Source organism: Xylocopa sonorina, chromosome 8, assembly GCF_050948175.1.
Source record: "Xylocopa sonorina isolate GNS202 chromosome 8, iyXylSono1_principal, whole genome shotgun sequence".
NCBI lineage: Eukaryota > Metazoa > Arthropoda > Insecta > Hymenoptera > Apidae > Xylocopa > Xylocopa sonorina.
In genome coordinates this window covers 12,716,170-12,730,954 of record NC_135200.1, presented here as the reverse complement: position 1 = coordinate 12,730,954, position 14,785 = coordinate 12,716,170, and the positions used below count along the sequence as shown (strand labels likewise).

At 55.1% G+C, this 14,785-nt stretch overlaps 1 protein-coding gene across 25 annotated transcripts in view; it reads right to left on the bottom strand.

Moving 5' to 3' along the window:
- Positions 1-14,785, bottom strand: part of Cac (calcium voltage-gated channel subunit cacophony) — an 81,939-nt gene that overhangs the window by 37,513 nt on the left and 29,641 nt on the right. The window contains exons 1-2 of one of the 25 annotated variants that reach the window (XM_076900088.1): positions 10,512-10,803; positions 10,012-10,364 (exon numbers count right to left, since the gene is read on the bottom strand). The exons of 22 other annotated variants lie outside the window; for them this stretch is intronic. The gene's annotated coding sequence lies outside the window, so the exon portion shown is untranslated. Of the gene's footprint in view, positions 1-10,011; positions 10,804-14,785 lie in introns of those variants that run through there. 2 more of the 25 variants (XM_076900089.1, XM_076900090.1) reach the window with 2 other exon arrangements.

Genomic DNA, 14,785 nt, shown 5'->3' with positions numbered 1-14,785 from the left:
TACAGTCTACCAAAGACGAACGTATTTAGTTTCCCGTGCGAGGGGTTGAGAAAAGTTTCCGTAAAGATGGAACGATTCATCTTCGCCGAGCAAATACTCTCTCTTGATTCTACCCGATAAGAGGTAACGAGCGTGCAAATTTTCGCTGAGGGAAAAAAAGGATTCAGCGAAAAGCACGAGGGTCAGCTATGGTCTGAGAACGAGCGGATATTCGTGGATCGACGATGGAGGACGCGCGCACGGGGCGCACGCGAAAATAATCTGGCCTTCGATTCCAGATCGTGGACTAACGAGAGAGCGATCGCGACGGAAGGCCACTTTTTTCGTCTTCTCGTTCGCGCGAACGCTAACGATATCGAGCCTAATCGCGAGAGGACATCCGCGATCCGGTTCGCCTCCATTTTATCGCCGCTCGTTCGTTCGCAGGCGATAAGAAAAAAAGAAAGGAGCGCAGAGGAGTAAATGGCTTTCCGCGTCCTGTCTGGCATCCCGGTTAATGGAGAGTTGTCTCGCAGCATCGAGGAGTACAGAGATTAGTGTCTATTCGTAGCAACTGGGACGGCACTTAAAAGTTTATTATGGCTCATCAGTTATCGACGATACTTCTCGAGAGTTATTAATATCTTTCGGGGAATCAATATGAAAGACGTGACGTCGCGCTATACAACAGATCCCCTTGAAAATCGTTGTATCGATGTGCATGATTCTCGCGTTAACCCTTTCAGAAGTCGTTTAGTCAGCCGCTACTACCCGAGTTTTCGTAACCGTTCGATTCGCCTATGCCGAATATCGAAAAGCGACAAAAAAAAGCAGAAATAAAACAATCTCGACGCTCCACGGTAACGATAGACAGAGACGACGCATGGTTGGCCAAGTTTTAAGCGAATCGCGTTTGCATGCAACAAGAAATTCGGTAGCCTCGTTGCTCTCGAAACGAGAACCAAGCACAGTGCGAGGGGTAGGGGGTGGTATCGTCGGACGATAGATACCGCAACAATCGGCGCAGGCGTACAGATTTGCGAGCGAAAATCAAACAAGGTTGTAGGTTCCAAGAGAGGAAGGAATATCCTGTGAAAAATAAAAAAATTTTTGGAGCGATCGCAATAATCCATCGATCCTCGAAGCGAGTTCCACGCGGTCGAGAGGAAGGAAACGTTCGAGGTAGCAAGGAAAAAGAGTAAGGGTGTAGTAGAGGTATAGGGAGAGGGGTAGTAAATTGGCGGCCGGCTAAGAATCGCAGCAGCTCGAGTGCGCCGGTCGTAACCGCCCTGGCTAGCAGGGGATCCGTGGTGGCGCGCAGCCGAATCGCCGAATCTTGCTGCGCCACGTGCGCAGTATGTCCGTCGCGTGTCGTCCGGCATCTTGCTCTCTGGCTTGTTCCTACCTACCGTTCGCTGTGACGCGGTTTCTTCCACCACGTGCACGCCGGTAGAACGGATCGAACGATGGAACGAAGGAACGCCGCCACCGCCGGTGGGACCATCGTCGCCGCGTCGCCGGCACACGTCGACACCGTCCGCAGAGAGAGAGGCGCACCGCGTTCTCCTCGTCGTCGTCCTCCTCCTCGTCGTTACCCTCGAGAACGCGTCCGTCTATGGGGCGTCTCCCGACCGCGATCGTTACTCGAAAACCGAGGAGGCTAATGTCGCCCTCTAAATGCGCGAAACGATCTTGCCAAAAATTTCCGAGCACCGAAACCGCTCTGACGCGAGCATCGCGGCGCCCACCCGTCCCGACACCTACTCCTTTCTCTCTCCCTCGCGCGCGCAGATCCTCGCAGATCCTCTGGCATCTCTGCCGCGATATCGAGGCTACCCGAGACGGCCGACGTTGCGGAGCCACGTCCAGGGAGGGGGTGAGCTCCCGGTGACGTCACCTCACCGCCATTTTGTCCGGTGACGTCAACCGAGCCACGACCATCGCCACCGCCGCGTACCCACCCCGCGACCCTTTCTCGCCGCTCACCCTCCACCCGACTATCTTTTTATTTCCGTTTCCATTCCCTCCGTTCACCCCCTCGACGCCTACCAGCTGCTATACCTACACCTATTCCACTCTGGATAACGAGCGATTCACCGTTTCGTATACCTACGATCCTACGTTTCGAACGCGGGATCCACGCGACGCGTGATGCGCGATCTCGAGGCTCGCCAGTGCGTGGATCTAGGTCGAGGTGGTACGTGGGCAACGGCGTTCGAGGGAATTCGATGCAGCGGTCCCGCTTATGCTCGGTATCGAGTGACGCGATGATGACCACCACGTTCGACTTGAAATTAGTATGATTCGAGACGCCACTCGATCCGGCCACGCTCGTAGCGATTTCGAACAGGTGTTCGAACAGCCTCGAGCTTCCACGATTTATCAGGCGTTACTACTTTCCTCGTCGCAGCTAACCGTGTAACATTGCTCGCGCGTGCATGCACGCGTTCCACGGTAGCGAAACCGAGTGACCGAGCGAAAGATCGATCGCCGCGTTATCGACAGCTTGACTGGCACACGGTGGAGCGGTACTCTCTCTCTCTCTCTCTCATTCTCTCTCTCTCTTTCAACCTCGCGCGCTTACCCTGGAACACGAATTGATTTCAATCGATGCACGTTGTTACGTTTCATTCTGCTAGGTTCCTAGGCGCGACAGACTTGTTATTATTGCCGAGCACGTGTCTCGAAGCAACCTGCTACACATCGATGCTACCGCTAGCCCACTGACCATTTTCGACGTTTCATATCGTCTACCTCAAGGATAATCGACGACTGATCGTTTACCGCGAAAAGCGGAGAGAAGAGGGAGAAAAGGGGTGTCCGTCGGTCGAACGAAAGGGGAGGAAGAAACGAGGCGCGATTAGAACGTCCACGGCCGCTCGGACGAGCCTAATACGAAGCTAAGGGACCGTAAATAGCGGTAACAGCATTGTCCGCGCATTAAACCCGTGTAAACGGTGGCGAACGCCAGTGGGAACGGGTGGAAAGCGGGGAAAGGGCAACGCTGGAGAGCCAGCTAGCCATAATAACCGCCTACATGCCTCGGCAAAATTACCTTTCGGTCTATTTGGCCCCCAGAAACCGGGGTTACGTCAGCTGTACACGTGTGCGACGAATACGTGTATCCGTTTCGTTTCGATGATACCCCCTCTGTTCCCCCGGGTGCGTCCTTGCTCACCCACCACCACCCCCGCCCGCTCTGCGATCGCGCGTTATGCCGCTGCGTACGTTTACGTGTACCTCGTGTGCGAATACGTCGATCTACGTGCCAACGTTTGTCCAATCACCGCCCCATCCTTAACGACTCCACGATATTTACCAACGAAACGAATTCCCTCCCGACCTGTGGGATTCTCCCGTCAGAGACACTCGAGTCGCTCGTCGACGATCGTCGCGACGCGTCGATCGAGAACGCGATCCACGTTCGAGTCCATCGAAACCATCGATCCTCTCTCTCGAGCAACGATTCTCCTGGACGTGTCTGAAACTTTCGACGACCACGTACGCGAGATAAACTTCCGCCCGTGTCGCGAACGTGGCTGAGACTTCCCAGGACCCAACGTTGGTTACGCTTCGATACCTGACCAAGAAAACCTACCGAGAGATTCTTAGATCCTTCCTGACACGAGCGAATCGGATGTTGTCGGATTCCTTCCGCGGCTGTCTATAATCACCGTGAACAGCAGCGTCGCTGAGTCAACGGCGAGAGACGATGGGAAAAAATGAACGAGAGGCTGAGAAAGGAGGACGATCGAAGGGTGGAATGGGACGGAAATCAGAGGGCGAGCTGCTGGCAGGGCGGTCCTCGTATTGGCGAGCGCTCAAGTAGCGGTCGCAACGACGCGACCAAGGATAGAAGCTGCGTAACTACGTGGCCATAAACGAGCGCGATCGTCTGGCGCCTGGGTGCGGGACAAGCGACCACGATTTTAACCGTTCCGGGCGAAGATCAACCGAGGAAGACGAGGCGGGATGGAGGAACGTCACGGCCAGACGTCTCCGGCGTCTGAGTTGTCCCACGCCCGCGCCATTTGCCGCACACGCGATTTCCAATCACGCACCAATGCACCAACCAGTGCGGATGCATTTCGTTTCTCGCGATACGATTGTCGTTCGTACGTAGCCTGGCGATCGGTACGCGGGACCGTTGAGAAGGACGAGCGACTCCGCGGTGGCGACCTACTTCCGGTCCCGTCCGTTCGAAACTTCGCTTCTCCGCAGGCGAAAACAATCGCGTCGTGGAACGCGCGTGGCAGCCCAGAGGATTACGAGACTCCTACGTGACTCGAAGCCGGGCAGGAGGAACGCGGAGAGTTTCATGAATCAGAAAATAATGCACGAGAAACGGTAACGGTCGTTTCGCGTATTCGAATGGATGATTTGGTGACTGCGGCGAGTGAATGGGCGGGACACGCGACCGTGAAAGAACCGTTCCAAGAAGCTCGCATTCATTGATAAGCGGAATAGATTAAGCAACGCTCACGGTTTCCCCGAAGAATGCTAATTAGGATATGCAAATTCGGTTACACGTGCGATTCGTAGAAGTCCAGACGGTCGAAAGTCATTTTCGCTGAGTCAATGGGCACGGTGACGGGGATCGGGACAGGCTACCAAAAAAGTACAGCGAACACGTTCGAACGGAAACGTACCGAGCGGTTTCACGCTTCTGTGCTAACCGGCTCGTCTACGCTAATTTACCAGTCCCATCGTGTTCCGGAGAACATAGAAATGCTCGCCTTCTACGAACGTGGCGTGCCTCGAGTCGACAAATAGGGTAGTCGTGAAATATACAATAGAACTATTCACTGGCCGTTTGGCGGACCCTGTGTCGCGGAAGCGTTCCGCGTAGCGATAGATCTCGCGGAAACCGCAACACGTACTATCCTGAACGATAATCGCCAGCAACTCTTGACTATTCGAACGAGCGATCGAGCGATAAACCGCGAGGGCACGCGTGGCGAACTATCGTACGAACGGTCCTCGATGGTCCGACCACGCGCGTACTCGTGCTACTTAAAAGACTGAACGCGGCAAGCTCGCGCGCTGCCCTTTTTACTACGCCCTCCGCGACCATGCGGCTTCTCGTACTACCGTTACTGCCGTGGAACGACAGACCCGTCGTTTCGAATCGATCCCCACGCTTCCTTCCTCCTTCTCGTCGATCTCTTTACCTTCTTATCGTCCGAGCTTTCTCCCTCGCGCGTTCTCCCTACGCTGAGAAAAGCTGTCGTCACCTTGCTGCGACAAATTCTAGGAAATGCTCGAATAAACAGATGGCGGTGGCGTTCAACGTGGACACCAGGGCTCCTTGAACTATAACATTCGACCCGCGAGCGACACCGTCCGCGCGCGGCCTTCGAGGAATCGCGCGATTCCTGTCTAATCGAAAAGCGATTCGCTCGCGGCAAATTTCGATCCTTGAACTGTAACACTAGAAACGGCATCGTCGACGAGATTCTTTTGGTCGATACGCGTGCATCGCGTTTCGAAGAAAACGCGGTTGCAAAAAGACCAGCCTGGCTCGCGCACTTACAGTCGATGACGAATTACCAGACATGCGAGTCGATTTCAAGGCTGTTTATCGCCTCTTCCGTGGAGACGCGGTTCGAAACTTCGACGCGAGGTTTCTCTGGCCAACGACGAGAAACTCGCGAGGAACTTGCAGATTCTTGCAACCTTTTCCGGTTGGACAAACCCTGAGGGGGTCGAAGGAAAAGTCTCGCGAGCATACGAACGCCAGGATCGCGTTCTCGCGTATCTACACGCGTATCGCGAGACGCGCGAGGCTCATTTCCTTACGTCGTCCGAGCTCGATAAATCAAGGAAGGCGCCTTTGTCAATAGTAAGGTCAACTGGGGCGACTCGGCGTCTCCAGCATTTGCCAAGTGGTACGAATGAAGATAAAAAGAGAGGGAGAATCGGAGGAGTTGGGACACGGGGTAAGTCGACGTGTGCGCAGTGTTACGCAGCGACACACACGCGATAACGCGGTCGCCACATGCCGCGAGGTCACCGAGAATACGAGCTACGGCTATGACCAATGGGTCATCGCCGTGCCTTTCGTTACGCGAGCAGCCCTACGCGTGTGCCGCCTGCCCCTTTTCACGGCTACGACAACCGCTCCGTTCGTCTGCAACGTGAATTTAATACGTTCGCTCCAATATCTCGAGGAGGATAGAAATTCGTAACGACCAAATGTGGTGACGTTCCGCGTAATATCGCGCAGGGTGGCTCGCCTCCACCCGGGAACTTTGACACCCACGCGTGATTCAGCCGCAACGGCGTTCCCACCCTTTCTACCCAGTAGCAGGGGTCTTTTTCTTCGTTCGTCGATGACAACGGACGACGCATACGCGCGTAACGTGGGTATCTATACGCGAACCGCGGGGGCAATTAGGTTAAACGAACGAAGCAGCTCCGACTATGGGTATTAACCGCGCGCGCGATATCATCGGGGATGTAAAAAGTATCCCCGCGGTGGCCTAGCCGACCCCGGGGAATCGCCGGCTTTATTATGTACGAAGGACACGTATATACGAGCTAATGGTGGCGTGGTTTAGGCATGTGCACGCACACCACGCGTCTCCGCTGGCCTGGTCCACAAACAAACTCGTACGATATCGATCTAGCCGATCGCTGGTGTATACGACGGAAGCAAGGGCTTACGACGCCTTTAGGATTATTAAATTTCTCCGTTCCGCGCGCGTGCATCCCTTCCCCGTGTAAAGAATATTCACCGCGTTCGTGGAATTTTCGTTCGAGGAAACGCGTGCAATTTGAGGGAGCGCGATCGATTCGATAGAGAATCGCTTTAGAGAAACGCGGCACAATCGCAGGCCAACGGACCGACGACTTGCTGGTTAATTTAGTTTGGTAAACAATCGGAAATAACTTTAAATAGAAAAACCAACGTCACGAACGGTTTTAATCCGATCGTAGGAAGTGCTCGAGGTTCGAATCGAAACGGTTTTCACAGAGAGAAAGAGAGAGAGAGACGCGTCTACCGAGAAAATACACGGAAAGGTGGATACCTGGCAGCAAGCAACTATATATCTATTGATCGTTCATTCATGCCGCCCTTTCGGCCCCTCCTCGGCCGTTCGAGCGATCCTCTTCCACCCCCGTCGCGCGCCGCGTCCTCTTCCTTCGTCCACGACTCCTCCAACGTCGTCGTACACCTCCCCCGTTCTACCCTACGAGCGTCAGAACTACCAGTCTTGCCAACTGCGAATCCAAACCCTCACACGTGCCGTCGCTCCTCGACTCCTCTCGGCACTATTGCCAACCCCCGAATATACACCTCTGAGGAACGTCAGAGCCGCGTCTCGTGGAAGCAATCAGCCTCGACAATCGGCCTGATACCGAGTCGACGTAACGCTTCCGTCGGAATTTCGACCCAATTTCGCGGATTTTTATGATCCCTGATGTCGAGCTGCAGCCAGAGAGTGAGAGAGAGAGAGAGAGTGAGACGAGGAGGAAGAAGAGGGGATGAGAAACCGTTTTGCGCCACGGGGGTTGTCCTCTTTCTTCCTCCGAAACGTCCGATGCAATTTTTGGGTCGACAGCTAGACGCGAGCTTCCTTTGTCGGTCAAGAATTTCCTATCGCCTAGATAAGAAAGTTTCCCCTCCGTTCCGCGCTGCTTCCACCTCTATATTTCACTTCCGTACGAGCGGGTTATTGAAAGGCAACCTCGAAAAATTCCCAACCCGACGCGAGACAACGGTAGCCGCCACGCGGAACGATCGCTTTCATCCTCGAGATCGTTCGCGTTCGAGCGTGACCGGCTCGATCGATCGGATCGAGATTGGATACACGGGGGACGCGATTAGCCGAGCGAACGACGGCGAAACGACCGACCGGCACGCTTCCAGCCATTATTTAATTGCCAGTTACGTAACGGCAGCTTTTACGCGACAACGCAGCTCTATGGATCTCTAATAAATTAACGTTCGCGGGGACACTCGAACGGGGATCGTCGACCCTCTCTCGCGACCGCGAGAAGCGAATCTTCGCTTTCAAGTCGAACGTTGCTGTTCCCTCGAACAGCAGCGAGACGCGATTCAAAATCGAAGGAAACGCGAAGCAACGTTGATGGTGATTTTGGATAACGAACGACTCGTTATCCAAATACGACGAAAACGGTTCGTCTCGGGTCGACGGCCTTAATTTTCGACGGTCCCCGTGCGCGTCCCGGCAGGAAACGGAAACGAGGATGAAAAATATCGCGAGCAGAGGACGCGGCGAGGGTGTTAAGTGCGAGAACCGGAGTAAAAGTGTCGCGTGGCTACGAACGAACGCTCGCGGCTACCCGGCGTTTTAATGAAAGCGATAAATCCCTGGGTATAAAATAAATTTCCAATGCACCGAGCCAAATTACGACTGGGTCAACGAGAATTCAAAGTGGACGCTCTTTTCGTATTTACGAGTTGCTGGCTGAAGAGAGGGAGAGAGAGAGGGAGAGAGAAGTAACAGCCGGGAAATTAACGCCATCGGTTCATTCGAAATTAATCTTATCGTTAATAATCTCGATCGTTCGAAAACGTGACACGGGCTAGAAGGATCTGATTTCCATCGCGTGGATGGAACGCAGCTAGCCACGAGACCGGTAAACAGGACTCGTACCACTGTCCGACCATTGCACGACCATTTCCACTGCAGTCGAACGTTCCTCGTTATATAAGAAATTCGAACGAGGATTGCTTCCAACCAAAATTTCTCCGCTCCTTTCGAGTTAATACTCGTACGTGCAATACTTATTGCCCAATAATTCATTCGTTTCGAAGTTTAAGTACGTACCCCTGCGGCGTCGTAACGCGACGAACACTTTCGACCGTTTCTCGTCTAATTATTTCGATACTCGTCCGTAGAACCAGCCAACCCGATCGGCCAGTGCGTGTCAAACTTGCTGTCTACGAGCAAACGTAGAAACTTCCACGAGTCCTTGTCGAGAAGTGACAACAGCGGACCGCGTTAAAGTAATTACGCATCGAGACGAGGCGTTCAAAGGCTCGATTCATTAGGCGGCACGTCAGAATTCAATCGATACGATTAAAGCGCGAAAAAGGGGACAATCCATAGAGAGAGAGAGAGAGAGAGTAGCGCGAGTCTGTCGAGCAAAAAAAGCCCTCGATGGGTTCGTAACGGTGCACTTACGAGGCCCGCGCAGGCACCGCGGTTTCGAGCTTTACTACGGCCGGCTACGTTGCGAGCACGAACGGACAGCGTGGACAGACAAGTGACGCGATCGAGTCGATGATAATAACGCGATATCAAACGGCGGCATAAACGAGGCCGACGAGATAGGAGAGACAGAGTCAGGTAAACGACTACGACACCGTGGCAGCGTCGCGCCACGTCGTTCACCGGGCATTTTTTACCGCGAATCCACCATCGACGACAATAACAGACGGCGGAATCGTTCGACGTGTTTACACGCGCCGAACGGATAATAGCTGATCGATCGTCCTCGGTTGAAACGGCAGCGAAATCGCGGAAACAGCACCGCGTCGTTAATCTCGAGCCGCCCAAGAAGTTCGACGAGGCTTGGCTAACGAGCGAGCAGTCTCTCGAGGGGTGTACGTGGCCGATTATGATAGTTAAGCGATCGGTTTCGCGCGGTGCGGACGAAACGTGGACAGGAGTAAAGAGGTCGCGAGGCGACACGACTCGACGGAACGCAACGCAACGCGACGCGAGTCGGTCGATCATCATGGATGGTGATTAACAGGTTAACATGGATGTTATTATTAACAGAGAGCGTTGGATTTGTTGGAGCGTCGAAGACGGAACGAGAAGGAGGTTCGCTCGATAGGTTAGAAACGGGGCTCGTTTCGTGGAACGCGCAGAGACGGTTTTTTGGAGGTAGCTGCGCGAGCCGCACGGGAACGAACGTAGGGAGATTGGACGAGTGGAGATTGCAGGGACGATGTAACGAGGTTCGAGAGAAGAAGAGCACCGATCGTGATTTCGCATCGAAATCGCTAGGGCGAAGAATCGGGAATGAGAGCCGTTCCGGTTTCGCTGGACTCACCTCTAGAGGGAGGCAGGGGCTGGTTGCGGCCATGTTCCTACATGCGTTCGAGCCTCTGCCCTGCTGGCGATTCCCTCTTCGTGCTCAGGCACCACACTTTCGAGAACCACACGACACACTCGACGAAACGCTTCGTCTCCGCGACGAACACAGTAGCCCTTCCCAGTAAACGAACGAAGGGGAACGGGAAGGAAAAAAAAAAATTGATCACCACATACCACCTTATCTTCGATATCCTTTCTCTTTTTCTTGCTATTCTTCCTGGTCGATCAGCTCGCGCGTATCGTCGTTTCCTCTTCCTCTTGATCGGTCGTACGCGGAAAAACGATCACTCGGAGAGAGACTCGGAGAAACTGGAGAGAGGGAGAGAGAGAGAGAGAGAGTGAGAGAGAAGAGAGAGAGAGAGAGATGAGGGGGGAGGGGATATGCTTCTTCCTCTCTCGTAAGCTCTAAACTCTCTCGATCTCGACGACGAGACAAACGGACCCAACAACCACTACCTTCCTTTTCTTCTTCCTCGTCTTCCTCCAGCACCTCTCTTCCTCTCCTTCTTCCTCCTCGTCGCCGGCGTCGTCGTCTTTCCTCCCTTTCGAGTCTCCCACCCCTCCTCCCCTGCGGCAACACACCAGAACGCACTCTCGATCGGTCTCGCTCCGTACCCGATGCCGATGACGATGACGACGACGATGCCGATGCCGAACTTTGACCTGCACCAGCACTCGCACTCGCGCTCGCACTCGCACCTGTTCCTCTTCCACCGCCTCTTCTTCCTCCTCCTCCTCCGCCACCTCCTCCGCCTCCTCCACCTCCAGATCCTCCTCCACCTCCTCCGCGTCCGCGTCCACGTCCTCCTTGGAAGCAACCGCTGCTTCTGATCCTCCCGTATCTGTTCCTCGTCGTTGCACTCGTCGTTGCACTCGCCCTCGTCCTCGCCCCCGTACCCGTCCCCGTCACCGTACTCCTCGCCGTTCCGAACCTTCCGTTGCTCGTCGTCGTTTGCCTCGTCCTCGTCCTCTTCGTCTTCGTCGCCGCCGCCTTCAACCGCCACTGTACCACGTTCTGGTACACATAACAAACGCACTCGCGTCCCTCAGGGTCTCCGAGGGCGATCGAGCGGCGACTACGAAAACCCTTTCTTCACTGACACCCGCACACAACGCGCGCACCCACACACACACACGCACGCACTCTTTCTCTCTCTCTCTCTCTCTCTCTCCCTCTCTCTCTCTTTTTCTCTCTTTCTTTCTTTCTCTCTCTCTCTCTCTCCCTCTTCTCCGGTCTGGATCGCTCTTCTCTAACTCGATTCGTCGACTCGATACGATCCGCGCTGCTCCGCGTCCACGCGTCCCACGTCCACGTTCACCAGCACGTCGTCCACTGCGTTTACGACACTCGTCCCCGTCCTGGTACGCGCGCCGCTTAACGCGCCCCGTTTACAACACCCGTGTCGCCGATTTTATTTACCATTTAGTGGACAAGCGATCCCAATGTCCGACCGAGACCCGCCGAGGAAGGATCCCTCGCTAATCCTCTCCTTCGTTTCGCACCCCTTTCTTTTAATACTTGTCCGTTTCACTCGGCCGGAAGTTCACGCACTACCTACGTTCCCCGAGCGTCGGAGCTCGTTGCCACAGCGGGACGGTCGCTCGACTACGCTCTCTCGCTCCTCCACCACCACCTACACACGCCTTCCCTGCCCCCGTTCCGCTACACCCTCCTACCCTCTCTCTCTCTCTCTTTCTATCTCTCCTCTCTTCCCTCGACTCCTCCCTCTTTTTCCAGACCCTATCCTCCCTTACCTCGTGGCTTCGCGAGCTCCTCTCCTCGTTCACCTCGACATTCCACACGACGACGTTCACCGCTTTCGCAAATCCTTCTCTCTTTTCACCCTCTCGCTCGCACCGTTCGCCTTTTCCCACCCCTCTGCCCCCGGTACCAACCTCCAGATCACCGTCTCTTTCCGTTCAACGGGTTCGCGCCCGTACGCCGCGTCGTCTGTCCTTCTCTCTCCGCGTTTCACCCCCGAGTGGGGAAGCGCAGGTACGTAACGCGATTCGCCAGGCACCCTTCACTCCACTTTTCGCGGACTTGTTCGCAATCTTTCGACGATTCCTCGCGACTATTCTCGCGTCTCGACTTCGAACGAATCGAGGACACTTCTCCTCGATCGAGCGAATCGTAAAGTCTCGCACGACCCCCAAAATTATTCCAACGATTCGAATCGAATCCGTTCGTACGAACGACGGATACGTCGAGAAGTAAACGAGCACGCTTTTTCTGCTGTTGTCGTCGTCGGGTTTCAACGTTCGTCCAAGTCCCGGGTGTACCCGTCAAAGTTTGTAAACTACTTCTTGCCCGGAGTTACGCGTACGACGTAACGTTTCCCCGCGCATTTTCAAACCGCGAACGCCGCATCAGGAGGCTTACCTGGTCGGGACGCCAGGTGTCGGGACGCGCGGCTCCCGGTCGCCGGTGTGCGTAACAATTGGTGATCGTAAGTGAGCTTTCGCTCTCGTCGGTGTGCGTCGAACCGATACTGCCGGCAGCGGCAAGACATGCGCCGCTGCGCTTGCAAACGGGGAGGGAAACGAGCTTCTCGGGGTGCATGAACGTTCCTTGCAGTCCCTGCGCCCCGTCCACCCTCGCTGTCCCTCGAATAATTCATAGAAAACCGTCGTTTCCTTCGTCGACCGTTCCCCGCCGTGTTGACCGCGACTCGACTTTTACCGCGAGCACCATCATCGGCTCGCGTACGCGACGGATTCGCAGCACCGCGTCGGGATGGTTCAACGATCCCGTCGCGCGAGCACCGTTTAATTGCCCTTGCGAGCGAAACGAGGTAACGGCCTGCCCGTTGGCTAAACGACTGCTATAAATTACCACGCCAGCCGCTCAACCTGCCCTTATCGGATGACCGTTCCCTTCGCATTTCTCTTCGATTGCCACTTTGGTTTACGCTGCGCCCACGCTCTGCTGCTCGCTTCGCCCTCGATCTCCGCGCGCGCGGCTACCAAGTCACATTAGTCCACGGATAAATCTCTCGTTTCCCGGTAAACAGCCGACGATCGGATGCGAGCGCGATCTCGGACGGTGCTTGAACGGGTAGGTGGCACGCGCGGCTCGAGTGCCCCTCTCGCGCGTTCAAAGGGGACCGGAAAAGAAGAAAGAAAGAAAGAAAGAAAGAAGGGTGGAAGGAAAGTCATAGCGTGGCGATGCGATGCGCCTGGATGGCTGCGCCGTTCCGCGCGATTCCACGATATAAAGGATTCAGGTTTAAATCCGCGAGACCGTAGGGAAGATGAAGCGGGGCCAGAGCGGCGTATCGGCGGTGTGGAAAAGTGGAAAGAGCGAGGAAGAGGGTAAGAGAAAGAGAAAGCGAGGGAGAAGGCAGGGTGACGGGGGTAAGCAGGGTGCAGGGGGCAGCGTTCTGGGTTTCTGGGTTCGCCCCGCTACGAAGTTCGGAAAGGCTGCTGTGTGCGACGAATGTGGAACAGTAGGTCAGCGCACTCCATGACCCCCGCCGCGGCCTACCCCTCTTCGGTGCATACACCCTGATGCGATACGTACGACCCTCCGCACAGACTACCACCTCCTTTCCTACCTCTCCTTCTTTCTCTCTCTCTCTCTCTCCTTCCTCCTTCTCTTTCTCTTTCGTCTTCCGTCCGTGTTTCACTCTTGCTAATTCCCTCCTTCTTCCACGCGTTAGCCCGTTGTCACCCTCTTTTTCACTCCCGCCAACCCTTTCTCCGCTTCCTTCTTCCGTTTGCCCGATCGCGTTACTTTACGCTACTAGCCGCCTACTATGCGAGCATACGCGATGTTTGTTTGCCCGATTTATGGAAACGAGGAGGCAACGTTTCGCGCGTCGGATCTCCAGGCGTCCACGACGTTGGCTGCTCGATCGTGACCAATAATTATCGTCGTACTCGGTACGCCTCGCTCGTACGCAGCGCGTGGACGATACGCAGGCTACGGATGGGTCCCGGTTATTGACCGACGTATCGTTCAACCACCGCTCCGATCCGTAACCCTTTTAATTCCTAGCAGAGAGCCGAGATCGGGCGGCAGACATCCCTCCGCGTTTGACCGGCGTGTGCAGACCCGCGGCACACTCCTCCTGGCCGGTTTTATTTGGGTCGCTTGGCAAACTATCGCTCGCGGTACGCACGACTTGCTCGCGGACCGAGACGATGCGATCCGGTGCACGCGAACGCGATAAAATCAATATGTCTCCGCTCCTCTCTCTCTCTCTCTCTCTCTCTCTCTCTCTCTCTACCTCTCTTTTATTCTGCACGCTCTATTATTTCTTTTCCCTCGGTTCCCGGCCGAATTCGCGTCGCGACGGCATCGATTAAACTTGTCGATGCTCGGCTCGCCGGCTGGCTGGCGAACGGGCGAGGATCTACGCGCGACAGGTACTAAAAACAACCCGAGTCGTCGCCTCGTTCCGATCGAATCGAGCGTCCCACGGAATTCGTGGAACCCGGCTTATTCAGGCCTCTCCCGGATAATTTATGACGGACCGTCGCGAACCGTTCCATTCGAACCGCCCACCCTTCCTCGATGCCACCTATTTTTCTTTCTCTTCTCCCCTCCATCGACGCGCGACAATTGGTTTAACCCTTCGCTAAGAAGTATTCCCGCTAAAGTCCTCTGAGTCCACTACTTGCAACGCGAAGAAGCTCGCCTTTCTGAACGGACCCACTCGATCGAACCTCGCGAAGGAACCGCGATCGCGAGTCCGCGCGAATTGAATCGGAAGCAGGTAATAGAC